Source organism: Tauraco erythrolophus, chromosome Z, assembly GCF_009769465.1.
Source record: "Tauraco erythrolophus isolate bTauEry1 chromosome Z, bTauEry1.pri, whole genome shotgun sequence".
In the NCBI taxonomy this organism is placed as follows: Eukaryota; Metazoa; Chordata; class Aves; order Musophagiformes; family Musophagidae; genus Tauraco; species Tauraco erythrolophus.
Window position 1 is genome coordinate 34,265,811 of NC_141496.1, and position 12,757 is coordinate 34,278,567.

The 12,757-nt window shown below is 50.4% G+C and overlaps 1 non-coding gene across 1 annotated transcript; it reads left to right on the forward strand.

The window, feature by feature from the left end:
• The first annotated feature begins 11,154 nt into the window (after positions 1-11,154).
• TRNAK-CUU (transfer RNA lysine (anticodon CUU)) lies at positions 11,155-11,227 on the forward strand. Its single transcript has one exon. It is a non-coding gene; the product is annotated as a tRNA-Lys (tRNA).
• The last annotated feature ends 1,530 nt before the right edge of the window (positions 11,228-12,757 follow it).

The window sequence follows — 12,757 nt, forward strand, 5'->3', positions numbered from 1 at the left end:
TTTTTGTTGGTTGGTGGAGGCATAGCTGTTATTTTATTAATCACATTCATTGGGATTTGACAACGCCCATCTTGCCATTTTATTCCCCAAAACTGAATCTCCAAAGTAGGTCCCTTGACATTACTCTGTTTTATGGCAAAACCAGCTTTCAGAAGGATTTGAATTATTTTCTCACCTTTCTTGAAAACTTCTTCTGCTGTGTTGCCCTCTACAATAATGTCATCAATGTATTGCAGGTGTTCTGGGGCTTCACCCTGTTCCAGTGTAATCTGGATCAGTCCATGGCAAATAGTGGGGCTGTGTTTCCACCCCTGGGGCAGTCGATTCCAGGTATACTGGACACCCCTCCAGGTGAAAGCAAACTGTGGCCTGCATACTGCTGCCAAAGGAATTGAGAAAAATGCATTAGCAATACCAGTTGTAGCGTACCACTTGGCTGCCTTTGACTCCAGTTCATACTGAAGTTCCAGCATATCTGGCACAGCAGCACTCAATGGTGGTGTAACTTCATTCAAGCCACGATAGTCTACTGTCAGTCTCCACTCTCCATTGGATTTATGCACAGGCTGTATGGGGCTGTTAAAAGGTGAGCGGGTCTTGGTGCTCACTCCTTCACTCTCCAGTTGACGAATCAGCTTATGGATAGGAGTCAGAGAGTCTCGGTACGATATTGCCGTTGGTGCACTGTAGTAGTAGCAATCGGCAGCTGTTGTTCTTCAACCCTCAGTAATCCCACAGCAGAAGGGTCTATTGAGAGACCAGGCAAAGTAGACAACTGCTTGACTTTCTCTGTCTCTATTGCAGCTATGCCAAAAGCCCACTGATACCCTTTTGGGTTCTTGAAATACCCTCTCTTAAGATAATCTATGCCAAGGATGCATGGCACTTCTGGGCCAGTTACAAGGGGGTGTTTTTGCCACTCCTTACCCGTTAGGCTCACTTCAGACTCTAACACAGTCAGTTGTTGAGACCCCACTGTAACTCCAGAAATGTAGATGGGTTCTGCCCCTCTAAAGTTTGATGGCATCAAAGTGCATTGGGCACCAGTGTCCACTAGAGCCTTATACTTTTGGGGGTCTGATATGCCAGACCAACGAATCCACACAGTCCAGTAAACTCAATTGTCCATTTCCTCCACCTGGCTGGAGGCAGGGCCCCTCTAATACCTGTTATCATGTCCATAATGCGCTCCTTGTGCAGGAGGATCAGCAGGATTAGGATCAGGATTGTTAGGAGGATTAGTCCTCCCATTTTTTCTAGGGAACTGCTCACTGTAGACTGGAGCAACAGCTTTCCTGGAGGAATTGGAAAAATTTCTATTTCATAGAATCATAAAATGGTTAGGGTTGGAAGGGACCTCAAAAATCATCTAGTTCCAACCCCCCTGCCATCGGCAGGGAAACCTTCCGCTACACCAGGTTGTCCAAAGCCTCATCCAACCTGGCCTTGAACACTGCCAGAGATGGAGCATCTACAGCTTCTCTGGGCAACCTGTTCCACTGCCTCATCACCCTCTGAGTGAAAAATTTCTTCCTTATATCTGATCTAAATCTGCCCTCTTTCAGTTTAAATCCATTGCCCCTTGTCCTATCACTACATGCCCTTGGAAAAAGTCCCTCTCCAGCTTTCCTGTAGGACCCCTTTAAGTACTGGAAGGCTGCGATAAGATCATCCTGGAGCCTTCTCTTCTCCAGGCTGAATAGCCCCAACTCTCTTAGCCTGTCTCCATAGCAGAAGTGTTCCAGCCCTTGGATCATCTTCGTGGCCCTCCTCTGGACCCGCTCCAGTAGCTCCACGTCCTTCTTGTGTTGGGGACTCCATTGCTGAATTCAGTATTCCAGGTGGAGTCTCACGAGAGCAGAGTAGAGGGGCAGAATCACCTCCCTTGACCTGCTGGCCATGCTTCTTTTGATGCAGCCCAGGACATGGTTGGCTTTCTGGGCTGCCAGCGCACATTGCCGGCTCATGTTGAGCTTCTCATCCACCAGCACTCCCAAGTCCTTTTCCTCTGTGCCGCTCTCAATCCATTCTCTGCCCAGCCTGTACTTGTGCATGGGATTGCCCCGATCCGCGTGCAGGACCTTACACTTGGCCTTGTCGAACTTCATGAGGTTCTCACAGGCCCACTTCTCAAGCCTGTCGAGGTCCCTCTGGATGGCATCCCTTCCCTCCAGCATGTCCACAAGACCACACAACTTCATGTCATCTGCAAACTTGCTGAGGGTGCACTCGATCCCACTGTCCATGTCTCCAACAAAGATGTTAAATAGCACTGGCCCCAGTACTCACCCCTGTGGAACACCACTTGTCACTGGCCTCCACTTGGACATTGAACTGTTGACCACAACTCTTTGAGTGCGACCATCCAGCCAATTCCTTATCCACCGAGTGGTCCATCCATCAAAACTATGTCTTTCCAGTTTAGAGACAAGGATGTCATGTGGGACAGTATCAAATGCTTCGGATAAGTCCAGGTAGATGACGTCAGTTCCTCTTCCCCTATCCATCAATGCTGTAACCTCAACTTTCTGTTGGTTCTTCCTTTCATCTGGTGCACCGTTGCCTCTAGGGCTGAGGTGGGTTTTCTATCCCGCCTTCTCATGTCTGCTCCATGATCATGCAGGTAAAACCACAGCTCGCCCCATGATTTATACCATCTCGAGGACGATAACACCTGGTTCTAACAGCTGAAATTCTGGAATGTGCAGGTGACAAGGAGTCTACTTTTTGTCTTAATTCTCGGACCTCTTCGGATAGCTTCTCCACAGCCATGATGCAGATCCATACAGAAGTATTGTTGTCATGTTGTCCATTCTGCATCGCTTGCACCAGCTCATTCATCTGCACCTAGAGGAGTCAAACCAGCCGTCCTGAGCAGGTCACCACTCATATTGACCATGAACATATACAGGGAGTGACACCAGAGGTACGATGGTCAACGAGCGCTGTAAGAGGCACATGGCATCCCTGAGGTCCCCACGTGCTTTTCCCTCGGTCACCCCTTCCAGAGCGGCCTGACAATAACCCTGCCCACATGAGAGGGTGGCAGAAGGCCTGTCTAATCCTGGTAGAAACACAGAATTTACTGATTATTTCCCAATTTTAGGCAATTGTCACACCATATTTCTGGAAAAATAATTTTTTTAAAGTCTGGCTGTAAGTATAGGAAGAGAGAGACTGAAGACTTGACTGTGTCAGTGCTATCTGTGTGTAAACTGGCAGTAATACCACGTTTCCAGCTGAAAGGGAAGTTCTTACTGATACACACAACTATTTACTCCTGCTGTATCACTGGGATGTCCAAACAGTGTTAATTTTCCTGCCACCTGCTTGTGAAAGGAACAGGTTGGGGAGGGGAAGTGCCCGGTGCAGGGCCTGGCTGGCTTTCTAAATGCTTCACTTAACGAGGCAAGATTTCCCAGGTGCTTGATACCACCTACTGCCAATCGCAACATCCCACATCAGGCTCAAAATCCTGGGAAGCATAAGCTTTTATTCTAAAAAATAAAATGATTCAGCACTACAGAGGAGCTGTTTCTTCTCCTAAGCTTGTAAACCAGTTCTGATCACTGAGCATCATCCTACAGATAGTTGTCCTGTCCATCCCTGTAAGCCCTGTTTTCAGGCGGGATCCAAAACATTCTCTCCTCTATGGTGCAAAGCCAACCTGAAGGGGAACAATTGCAAAACTGTGGCTGTTTTTCTCGACAGGGCTTTCATTGAACGCTCATGAGCTGCTACAAGTAGCTTTCAGCTGTGCATGTGGCTCTAACAATGGAATTTGACGAGTTTGGAAAACTAAAAACATAATAGTTTCCTCTGGAGTATTTCTCCATCACTTTTGCCCAGCTCTGGATGATGACTCTCTGTTTTCTGGGAAGAGAAGGAAAGAAAACAATTCTTTACTTTTATCACCAGTTCTGTGCCTTCCTTTGGGCAGAATGGGCTTAGAAAGGTAAACTCTCAGTGCAGGTTTTCCAAGCTGTTAGGGCCTGGCTTTGCTCCACAGTGTAAGACAGAGCCACTTGGGCCCATTTTTGGGAGTGGCCTGAGATCTGGACTGGAGTCACGTCACGTCAGCACCGCAGGACCTAAATTCAGAACAAGGCACCTCAATGGACCTTGCAACCTGCCCTTGGATAGTCACTGGAAGAGTAATGAAGCCTCCCGTTTCTGTTCCTGTTTCATGGCCGTCAGTGTGGAAGTAAGTATGACTGTCCCTCCACTTGTACTGGGGGACTAACTGGGGTGGAGATGGCATTTAATAATGAACGGGCAGTGCACACGTGTGTGTACTTCCCCCATCAGGCATTACTCAAAGTCCAAGAAATTCTTGCTGTACAGAAAGCATTACCAGCTAGATGCAGTGCTATCTCTAAGGAAGTCTTTGAGATCATAGAATCATAGAATCATAGAATGGTTAGGGCTGGAAGGGACCTTCAAAGGTCATCTAGTCCAACCCCCCTGCAAGGAACAGGGATATCTCCAACTAGATCAGGTTGCTCAGGGCCTCGTCCAACCTGGCCTTGAACGTCTCCAGGGATGGAGCATCCACCACCTCTCTGGGCAACCTGTTCCAGTGTTCTACAACTCTCATGGTAAAAAATTTTTTCCTAATATCCAACCTGAATCTACCTCCCTCTATTTTAAAACCATTACCCCTTGTCCTATCACAACAGGCCCTCCTGAACAGCCTCTCCCCATCTTTCCTGTAGGCCCCCTTGAGGTACTGGAAGACCGCTATAAGGTCACCCCGGAGCCTCCTCTTCTCCAGGCTGAACAGCCCCAACTCTTTCAGCCTGTCCTCATAGGAAGGGTGCTCCAGCCCTCTTATCATCTTCGTGGCCCTCCTCTGGACCCTCTCCAACTGGTCCATGTCCTTCTTATGTTGGGGGCTCCAGAACTGGACGCAGTACTCCAGGTGAGGTCTCACGAGGGCAGAGTAGAGGGGGAGGATCACCTCTCTCGACCTACTGGCCACGCTCCTCTTGATGCAGCCCAGGACGCGGTTGGCCTTCTGGGCCGCAAGAGCACATTGCCGGCTTATATTGAGCTTCTCGTCCACCAGTGCTCCCAAGTCCTTCTCCTCAGGGCTGCTCTCGATCCATTCTCTGCCCAGTCTGTATTTGTGCCTGGGATTGCCACGACCCAGATGTAGGACCTTGCATTTGGCCTGGTTGAACTTCATGAGGTTGGTACGGGCTCACCTCTCCAGCCTGTCGAGGTCCCTCTGGATGGCATCCCTCCCTTCCAGCGTGTCGACAGCACCACACAGCTTGGTGTCATCGGCGAACTTGCTGAGGGTGCACTCCATGCCACTGTCCACGTCACCGACAAAGATGTTGAAGAGGGCCGGGCCCAACACGGACCCCTGAGGGACGCCACTCGTGACCGGTCTCCACTTGGACATCGAGCCGTTGACCACTACTCTCTGAGTGCGGCCATTGAGCCAATTCCTTATCCACCGAGTGGTCCATCCATCAAACCCATGCCTCTCTAGTTTAGAGAGAAGAATGTCGTGCGGGACAGTGTCAAAAGCTTTGCACAAGTCCAGGTAGATGATATCCATTGGTCGACCCTTGTCCACCGATGCTGTCACCCCATCATAAAAGGCCACCAAGTTGGTCAGGCACGATCTGCCTTTGGTGAAGCCATGTTGGCTGTCACCCACCACCTCCTTGCTCTCCATGTGCCTTAGCATGGTTCCCAGGAGAATCTGCTCCATGACCTTGCCAGGCACAGAGGTGAGGCTGACCAGCCTGTAGTTGCCCGGGTCCTCCTTGTTCCCCTTTTTAAAAATGGGGGTTATGTTCCCTCTCTTCCAGTCATCGGGGACCTCACCAGACCGCCACGACTTCTCAAATACAATGGCCAGTGGCTTGGCAACTTCATCCGCCAGTTCCTTCAGGACCCGCGGATGGATCTCATCAGGTCCCATGGACTTGTGCACCTTCAAGTTCCTCAGATGTTCCCGAACCTGCTCTTCAAGTACAGTGGGCGGTGGTTCATCCTCACAGTCCCTGCTAGTTCTTTCCACAGCTTGGGCAGTAAGACAAGAGGCTTTATCAGTGAAAACTGAGGCGAAAAAGTCATTGAGTACCTCAGCCTTCTCTATGTCCCGGGTAACCAGAGCACCAGTATCCTTCCGGAGGGGGCCTACGTTCTCCTTGGACTTCCTTTTGTCCCCTACATACCTATAGAAGCTTTTCTTATTGCTTTTTATATCCCTTGCCAAATTTAATTCCTTCAGGGCTTTAGCCTTCCTCACTTGATCCCTGGTCACTCGTACAGCTTCTCTGTATTCCTCCCAGGCTACCTGTCTCCGCTTCCACCCTCTATAGGCTAACCTCTTCATTTTCAGTTGGTCCAGGAGCTCCTTGCTCATCCACGCGGGCTTCCTGGTCTTTTTGCCCGACTTGTTCTTCATCGGGATGCACCTCTGCTGAGCTTGGAGGAGGTGCTCCTTGAATGTGGACCAACTTTCCTGGGCCCCTCGTCCCTCCAGGGCCACCTCCCATGGCACTTTGCCCATCAGGTCCTTGAAGAGGCTGAAGTCCGCCTTCCTGAAGTCTAGGGCACAGAGCTTGCTGTATAGTTTCCTTGCTGCCCCATGGATCTTGAACTCCACCGTGTCGTGGTCACTGCAGCCAAGGCTATCCTTAAGTGTCACATCGCCCACCAGGCCCTCTCTGTTGGTGAGCACAAGGTCGAGCATGGCACCCCTCCTTGTTGGCTCCTCTATCACCTGCAGGAGGAAGTTGTCATCCACGCATTCCAGGAACCTCCTGGACTGCCTGTGCCCTGCCGTATTGTCTCTCCAACAGATGTCAGGGTGGTTGAAGTCCCCCATGAGGACCAGGGCTTGTGACCACGAGGCTGCTTCTATCTGGCTATAAAGCGCCTCATCTGCTCTGTCCTCCTGGCCAGGTGGCCTGTAACAGACCCCTACTGTAACATCGCCTATCCGTCCCCGTCCTCTAATCTTGACCCATAAGCTCTCTGTCAGCTCCTCCTCCAACCCCAGGCGAAGCTCCACGCACTCCAGCCGGTTGCTGACGTAGAGAGCGACACCACCTCCTCGTCTCCCCTTCCTGTCCTTTCTAAAAAGCTTATACCCCTCCATGTTGACACTCCAGTCATAGGAGTCGTCCCACCACGTCTCCGTGATGCCAATAAGGTCGTAGCCCTGCTCATGTGCACGCATCTCCAGCTCATCCTGTTTATTTCCCATGCTGCGTGCGTTGGTGTACATACACTTCAGCTGGGCCTCCGACAAAGCCGACTCGCTGGCTGGAGCGACAGGGGTTCTCTTGGACGGCAGTGTAAGATCGTTCGAACATACCTGCGATCCTTCCTCAGCTTCTGGACCCTCGGTGCTGGCACTGGTGCCATGCTGACAGCGGTATAAATCTGACTTCTTGGCTGGAGTGGCTGAAATTCCCTTCTTCTGTTCTACAGGTACTTCCAGCATCTCTTTACCGTTCTTGATATTCCCCCCCTCCCCCTTCAAATCTAGTTTAAAGCCCTGCCAATGACCCCTGCTAGCTTTTGAGCTAAGACCCTGGTTCCCCTCTGAGAAAGGCAGGTCCCATCCGGTGCCATCAGACCTGGTTCAGCAAAAGCCTCCCCATGATCAAAGAAACTAAATTTCCATCGGTGGCACCAGCCTCTGAGCCATCTGTTAATCAAATCTGATTTTCTATTCCTTTCTATGTTCTTTCCTGCCACTAAAGGGATTGAAGAAAACACTACCTGGGCTCCTGACCCTTCGACCAGTCGCCCCAGTGCCCTGAAGTCCCTTTTGATGTCCTTTGGACTTCTCTCTGTTAGCTCATCAGTTCCAACCTGCATGACCAGTAATGGATAATACTCAGAGGGCCGTACCAGAGCAGGGAGTTTCCTAGTGACGTCCCTGACGCGGGCCCCAGGGAGGCAGCAGACTTCCCTGTGGGTTGGGTCCGGTCGACATATTGGCCCCTCTGTTCCCTTCAGAATGGAATCACCTATGACAATTACCCTCCTTTTTCTTTTAACAGGGGCAGTCAGAAATCGTGGAGCAGACTGACTCCCCTTAGGCAACCCTCTGCGTGGGCCCTCGTCTATGCTTTCTTCTTTTGATGAGGTTTTAATACCAATGGCAGTCCGATCCGGCTTTGGAGACACCTCCAAGCAGGGACAGCCATCACCCTCCCTGTCATCCAGTTCCCCTCGCAGAGCACTGTACCTGTTACATAAGGTCACCTGGGGGGGCGAGGGAATTGCCAGGCAATTGTGCTTGCCTCGCCAAGCAGGGACCTTGTGCCATTGCTCCTCATCCCCTAATTCCTCACATTCCCTGATCCTCTTTACCCTCTCCACTTCTTTCTGCTCTGCCACAACCAGATTATGGCAGCTGTCAATTTCCTTCTCGCTTTCCCTAATTATTCTTAACCTATTCACCTCCTCCCTGAGTTCCAGCACTTCATCCTGGAGCTGCGCCACCCGGCTTAGCAGGTCATCGACCTGCTCGCACCTCACGCAGCCATCCTCAGGGTTGCTCCCAGCTACCAAGGATAAGCTGTGACATTCCTCACAGCCTGTGACCTGAACACCCACATCCCTTCGAGTGGGTGCTGAAAGCACATTTTTCCTCCTCCGAGTCGCCACCATGACTCCCTGATAGATGAAGTACCTCAAGTCCCATGCAAAGTGAAAAACATCCCTGAATTATTCAACTGTTTTTCAAGAAACGTCCCTTTAATATCTTTTTTCTGTTTTAAGGCAAATAATGCATACAATTCAGATTCTGACTATTTGGCCTCATTTTTGTTTTCCCTGTGTAAACAGCTTGTGTTTATTTTTAGTTACAATTTTCTCTGCATGGGCTAAGACCCTGGCTGCTGACTCTCCCATTTGGCTTCAAAAGATCCAAAATATCACCCATCTCATTGAGACGGTCATAGAATCATAGAATCATAGAATGGTTTGGGTTGGAAGGGACCTCAAAGATCATCTAGTTCCAAGCCCCCTGCCATCGGCAGGGAAACCTTCCGCTACACCAGGTTGCCCAAAGCCTCATCCAACCTGGCCTTGAACACTTCCAGGGATGGAGAATCTACAGCTTCTCTGGGCAACCTGTTCCACTGCCTCACCACCCTCTGAGTGAAAAATTTCTTCCTTATATCTAATCTAAATCTGCCCTCTTTCAGTTTAAATCCATTGCCCCTTGTCCTATCACTACATGCCCTTGGAAAAAGTCCCTCTCCAGCTTTCCTGTAGGACCCCTTTAAGTACTGGAAGGCTGCAATAAGATCACCCCGGAGCCTCCTCTTCTCCAGGCTGAACAGCCCCAACTCTCTCAGCCTGTCTTCATAGCAGAGGTGTTCCAGCCCTCGGATCATCTTCGTGGCCCTCCTCTGGACCCACTCCAGCAGCTCCATACTGACCCCTGAGGAACACCACTTGTCAGTGGCCTCCACTTGGACATTGAACCATTGACCACAACTCTTTGAGTGCGACCGTCCAGCCAAATCTTTATCCACCGAGTGGTCCATCCATCAAAACCATGTCTTGGTTTTAGCTGGGACAGAGTTAGCTCTTCTTTTTAGCAGCTAGAAGAGCTCCGTGTTTTGGTTTTACCCAGAGGCTCGCTCTGAGAAGAATGCTGACAGCGCACTGATGTTTGTAGTTGGCACTGAGGTCTCAAGGACTTTTCAGCTGCCGTGTTCTTGCCAGTGTGCAGGAGCAAAACAGGATAAGGGGGGAGCATGGCCGGGACGGGGAGTCCACGACTCTCCTTACAATTTGTACTTGGACTTAGGATTGAGGCCAAACTGGCCAATTAGTATTCCATATCATGCAGCGTCATGCCCAGTATAAAAGTGAGGGTCAGCTGGAAAGAAGGGCTTTTTGCCCTTCTGGACTCTCATTTTCGGACTCTCAGAGTGCTTTCTCTCTCTCTCTCTCTCTCCCTCTTTTGGGCCTCCTGTTCATCCGGGATTGTGGTATTGGGATTTATCTGTTTCGGGATCATTAGTTCGGGACGAGACGGGCCTCGGTCAAGGGGTGGTGAGCAATTACACCGTACATCACTCGTTTGTATATATTTATCCTTGTACATATCCGTACATATATATATTGGTAGCGGTAGTAGTAAATTGTTCTTATCTCAACCCACGGGTCTCTTTTCTTTTTCTTCTTTGATTCTGTCCCTCATCCCTGGGGCTGGGGGAGGGTGAGTGAGCGACTGTGTAGGGTTTGGTTGCTGGAGTGGCCTAACCCATGACAGTCTTAATTGGTGCCCAACGTGGGGCCCGAAGAGGTTGAGATAACGAAAGTAAATTGCAGTGATTTGCTATTGTGTTTTTCCTGGATGTTGCTGGCCGGAATGTTTTTTGTAATACTCTCATACACGTTACCAGAAATTGTAATTTATTGCCTTATCTGCCTTATATGATATTAGGTGGAATGTTTACTCGGTTTTCTAGCTCTGAGTGCTGGACCGGTATGAAAATCATGTTATCGGTAATTAAGGGGTTTGCCATACTGTACGGTGTAAAGCTGGTAAGATCATGGATGTTGGGACCAGCTCAGCCTCTGTATGCAGCGGTGCAGAGGCGGATGGTGACGTGGAGCTCATTTATTAACTCTGAGCGCCACCTGGCTGATGCCATTGCCAATTACACCGGTAACTTCTCATTTACAAAAGCTTATGTCAATTTTGATAACGCTGAACATCATTGGAATAATTTAACGGGTTTGATTTTGCTGCAAGACCTCCTGAATATATGTCTAATTATATATATATTCAAAGTCAATCGACCATTTAGGGGTGTATATCAGTTTATTTCTCGTGTTATTGTGCTTGCCATCTCAACTCCCATGACAAGCACTATAGCTACTGAGACTACAACGGTATCAGTTGCCTCCAAAAGAAAGACGAAATGTGTGCAAAAGTTAAAACATGGAGGAGATGATGATGAAGGAGAGCCAGGGCCATCACAACAACCAGACAAAGAAGAGCAACCAGAGCCATCACAACAATTGGAGGAAGAGCAACCAAGGAAATGTGTACGAAAGTCAAAACGTAGAGGAGAGGATGATGATGAAGAGCAACCAGGGCCATCATGACAATGAGAGATGAAGCGGGATGTGATAGTTGTGGAGCAAATCCCCGCCCGGCTAGCTCAGTCGGTAGAGCATGGGACTCTTAATCCCAGGGTCGTGGGTTCGAGCCCCACGTTGGGCGCCACAATTGTCGTGGTTTTTGGACTGAGGGTCGAGACAAGAACCGAAAAGGGAGCACCCACCAACCATGGTCTCGGGCAAAACATGACTCAGGCTTTCTTCATAAAAACAAAAACAATTTATTAACAGTTACTAAACAAAAGACAAAAGGGAACGAAACCGGTTACTTGAGAGGAGAAAGAGAAAACAAGGCCCGATCTTAAAACAACACCTCCCCACCCCCTATTTTCCTTTCGTTCCTGGCTCTGTCTTCCCCCCAGCGGCGCAGGGAGACAGGGAATGGGGGAGTACAGGTCAATTCATCCATGTTGTTCACTGCCGCTCCTTTCTTAAAGGAGGAGGAGTCTTTACACCATTTTTTCCCTTGCTTCGGTGGATCCCCTACTCACAAAGAAAAAGTCCCCAAACTTTTCCAAAGTAAGTCCTGCCCGCAGGATTGCAATCCTCCCCATGGATCGCACCAGTTCGGGCTTTACCAGTCTCGGCCTCTTAGGGAGCTGCTGCCACTCGCGTCGGCGTGGGTCGTCCCACGGTCTCCAGATGCCTCCACGACCTCGTCGTGCATTCCATGCCCCATTATCAACAGTACCTGGTCGCGCATCCCCTGCTCCACGACCTCTCCTGGGCTCAGGCATCTCCTTCCCGACGTGGGTTTCTCCACAGGCCACGAGTGGGCCGCTGCTCCGCCGAGTACACCCTGGCTGCAGGGGGGCCGCCTGCTATCTCACACCGATTTGCAAGGGAAGCCTCAGCTCCAGCACACCTCCTCCTGGTCCATCTTTGCTGACCCGGTCGTTGTGGTTGTCTTCTCTTAGCTCTTAATCCTCTCTGGGGGAGCTCGGCCCGGCGGGCACCCCGGGAATGGGGCGCTTACCGAGTCCCCCATGCGGCTCCCCCGGCGCCATCTTGAGCACATGGCGCCGGCCCGGGCCCGAGCGGCCGCTCGGCCGGGAGCCGGGAGCGAGGGCAGCGCCCTCCTGCTCTCTCCTCGCTCCTGAGCAAAAAGCCCCTTTCCCGCCCCTTTGTCCCAACTTAAATAGGGCAATTCGCAGAGGCGCCGCCTTGGCTCAACCTCCCCCGGGGGGGGATGGGACTCAGATCTGGTGGCACAGGGAGCAAATCCCCTCCCCTGCCACCAGAACACCCCCCCACACATCAAACTATCACACGGGAACATTCCGTTTCGCCCCAGAGAAGATCTCAATGGAGGAGAAGTGACGTCATAGATAGAATCATAGAATCATAGAATGGTTAGGGTTGGAAGAGACCTTGAAGATCATCTAGTTCCAAGCCCCCTGCCATGGGCAGAGAAATCCTCCACTACACCAGGTTGCCCAAAGCCTCGTCCAGCCTGGCCTTGAACACTTCCAGGGATGGGGCATCCACAACTTCTCTGGGCAACCTGTTCCACTGCCTCACCACCCTCAATGTAAAAAATTTCTTCTTTATATCTAATCTAAATCTCCTCTCTTTCAGTTTAAAGCCATTGCCCCTTGTCCTATCACTACATGCCCTTGGAAAAAGTCCCTCT